Below are 4,198 nucleotides of genomic sequence, written 5' to 3' on the forward strand. Positions count from 1 at the left end.
ACGTTACTTTTACATTACTGACTGGTCTCTTCATAAAAATTTAACGTAAAACTTTGAGCTTTACAGACAAATTCTTTTGTAAATATCAGTATAAAACTTTGTATATCTCTGATTGGTAAAATTAGACTTTAAACTCATGCATCGTTAGGTAATCATCCCAACAATAAATGTAATGCATTATTGACGAAACTACCCACGTCCGGAGCACAGTACATATTCTCCTGTTAATCTACAAAGAAAAAGGATAATGTAAAATATAGGCAAGATCTTGATCTTGTTTCTTTCTTTCTTCATTTTTTTCTTTCATATATCCATTTTTACAGACATGTTTTCGTTCTAAGCCTTTTATAACATTGTTCTATAGTCACGAAAATATGACTTTACACTGCTTTGGGCAGACGACAGATATCGAATCAGGTCCATTGGATGTTCTTCAGCGGGCAGCAACGCATAGTTAAAAGCTACTTCATTTGAAACTACACAAAAAAATAAAAAACTTGGGGAAAATAGGCAGTGGGGTCACAGGGCACTAAAAGGAGAGCTATATAAACAGAAATGAAGATCAACTGACAGGAGAAACAATACTCTGGAGTTGACGGCAAACGGCGAGAAAAAACTTGGTGAGAAAAACACGACGGTGAATTTTAAATAATCAAAGGAAAACTTTCGCAGGACACTGACTGCTCTTGCAGGACCCAAGGGGTGCCGGGTGGGGTAACAGACCGACCGTTGGAAAAAAAAATCCAAGAGAAAAGGCAAAAGCACATGTGAGAGAGAGAGAGAGAGAGAGAGAGAGAGAGAGAGAGAGAGAGAGAGAGAGAGAGAGAGAGAGAGTTCCCACAGGCCTGGGAATGCACCTGTTCACTCCCTCCGAAATTCTCCTTTATTAAGCGTCTCTCACTCTCCCCTCCCCTAGACTTACCACCCATCATATTCCCAAACCCCTCCCCTCGCTTCCTCCTCCCCATCTCAACCGTCCCAAAGCCCTTATACCTCCCGGACCCCATAATTAGGGTTAGCGAAGGATTGATAATTATCACAAGGCTGGGTAGGGTGGGGTGGTCGTGGGGTTGGATGAAGATGGTCGTGGGAGGGGAAATTAGCAATGGAGTTGCTACTGACTTAGTTACCACCATAGTTGCAGATGATTATGTGGTCGGGCTGTTACCCAGATTGATAATCATCGTTTCTTGTCTCGATTCCCACCCCCCCCCCCACTCCCATCCTTGTTAACATATTCAGCTAGTTGAGATAACGAACGATGGATTCGGCCAGAGTATTATGTGTGATAATGAAAAAAAATCTTCGTGTAATTATGTATACTTTAAACAAAATAATATGACAGAGAGAGAGAGAGAGAGAGAGAGAGAGAGAGAGAGAGAGAGAGAGAGAGAGAGAGAGAGAGAGAGCATTAAAGATTAATGCTCGGCAATTTCTTACAGAACTAAGAAAGATGATGATTCGGATGATCAATATGATGTATCTTTGGGCACAGACATCCAAGAAAGAACTCTGCCGATCATCTTCACCATAACCACAAGGTGCCAATTGCGTAAGAAGAAAACGAGGCGTGAAAACGTTGATACGCTGCGTAGGCCTATCTGCAGGAAGGTACTTGGAGGAATACGAGTGACTAGAGGTCATTGTCAATAGAAATCAAAACAAAGTCAGCAGTTGAATGAAAAGGTGGAGAAAAGGAGGTATGAGAGTGGTGTGCTGTAGAGCAGTTACGTGATAACTGAGAGGGGAGGTGAATGCAACTAAACGTTTTTAAACAATCATCGGGTTTATGTACAAGGACTTGCGAGCAAGAATGTCACAAAAATTCAAACATAATAAAACATGAGCTAGCATGATTACTCAGGTTGGTCTATTAACAACGCAGGGAAAAGCGAGTGATAAGACAAAAAAGCAAAACCGTTATTGTATACGAGCTTATATAAAACATGTGCGGCACAGTGGTGTGAATGAACTTCGTCAGATTAAGAAAATGAATTGTTAATTCGATTACGGAATGGATGATGACAGCAAGTGTTGCTGAACTGATGGAGACAGCAAATCATTTGAAATTATTTGCAGTTATGTCTAATGCTGGAGCAGTACTCTCAACAGGTAAGTCCGTATTCTGGAAACAAATGTGGAAGTCTGTCACATGAGGCATTTCTGAAGCAACAAGGTCATATCAATAAATCTTAATTATCACTTTCTCATATTCTGTGATACATGGTCTCAAAACACTTGGTTTTTGCCATCAAAACGTTATGAGCATAGAAACATCGTGTCTAGAACAGTAGGGATAGTAATGTATTTGACTAGCTGCTCCAAGTTCGATTTAGACACCAATAATAACTCTTAAAGAACAAGTGATATAAAAAAAATCCTTTGCAAGAGGGTGCACCAGCATTAAAGGTATAATAATAATAATAATAATAATAATAATAATAATAATAATAATAATAATAATAATAATAATAATACTTGCTAAAATTTGGAAAAGCAGCCTTCACTCAAGTGGTTAACTACTGTAATTGTTCAGAGGCTACTTTCCATTTGGTATGGGTAGTAAGACTCTTTAGCTATGACAAGCATCTCTTCCAGGAGGACACTCCAAACTCAAACTAATTTTCTCTAGACTTAGCAGTGCCATAGCCTTTGTACCAGGGTCTTTTGCTGTCTTGGGTTAGAGGTCTGTTGCTTATGGGTGCACTCAGACACACTATTCTTTATACCTTCTCTATTTTATTTTGTTTTTTGATAAAATGTGTCTGTTGGAAGGCTGAAAAGAAGGGCCATGGATAATTGGTGGTTTATCATAAGGTTGCCTTTTCCATATGTCCCTTTATATTCCTCTATGGTTTTCATTTTCAAAAACCATCATTACTGTCCTTCCATCAGTTGAATTGACTATCTTATACTGTAGGGTACTCAACCTTGCATGGTGTGCCAGTCCAGCCTTGATGGCCATTTTTATCCAAAATTTTGCTTTTAGTCTATGAGTTGCAAATCTATTTTTTTTTCTTTTTTTATAGTCATGTACATATTAAGTTTGTTATCAAATATAGTGAGACAGTTTTATTGCTTTTAATTCTTATCTCGTCGGGAGATATTGAGCAAAATCTACGACCTGTGAGTCCTAGAATTTGCTAGTGTCGTTTAGTGTATTGGAGTAGCCTATTTGTTAACTGCACAGAAATATTGTGACATTTCAGTAAGCTTAGAAACTTTAGTTTCTCATAAAAACCGCTCGTCTGGGGTGGCTATTCTAGATTCTAAGGTAGGAATGATTTTAAAATGAGATGCCATTCCTAGGGCAAGGGGGTAGTGGTGTTTATAAGGACTGAATATCCTGCTTCTCTTAAGTCCTGTTATGAATGTGGAGATCATGAGATTCAAGTCATAAAAGTTTGCGGCATGCATAACAACTTTTTTTAGTGTTCCATCCATCAGATCCAGATTGGGATTATCCTATCTTCGATCGTCTTCTTACCAATATGACTAAGATACGATGAGATAGTAGAAAGGCCTCTTTTGTGAATTATTATTATTATTATTATTATTATTATTATTATTATTATTATTATTATTATTATTATTATTATTATTATTATTATTATTATTATTATTATAACTTGCTAAGCTACAATCCTAGTTGGAAAAGCAGAATGTTATAAGCCCAGCGGCTCCAACTGGGATAATAGAAAGTGAGGAAAGGAAACAGGAAAACTACAAGAAAAGTAATTAACAATTGATATAAAATATTTTAAGAACAGAAACATTAAAATACGTATTTCATACATAAACTATAAAAACTTAAAAAAAAAAAAAAAAAAAAAAACAAGAGGAAGAGAAATAATATAGAATAGTGTGCCCAAGTGTACCCTCAAGCAAGAGAACACTACCCCAAGACAGTGAAAGACCATGATACAGAGGCTATGGCACTACCCGAGACTAGAGAACAATGGTTTAGTTTTGTAGTGTCCTTCTCCTAGAAGAGCTGCTTACCATACCTAAAGAGTCTCTTCTACCCTTACCAAGAGGAAAGTAGCCACTGAACAATTACATTGCAATAGTTAACCCCTTGAGCGAGGAAGAACTGTTTTGTAATCTCAGTGTTTTCAGGTGTATGAGAAAAGAGGAGAATAAGTAAAGAATAGGCCAGACTATTTGGTGTATGTGTAGGCAAACGAAAAATGAGCCG

The sequence above is a fragment of the Palaemon carinicauda genome, chromosome 38, assembly GCF_036898095.1.
Source record: "Palaemon carinicauda isolate YSFRI2023 chromosome 38, ASM3689809v2, whole genome shotgun sequence".
Classification (NCBI taxonomy): Eukaryota; Metazoa; Arthropoda; class Malacostraca; order Decapoda; family Palaemonidae; genus Palaemon; species Palaemon carinicauda.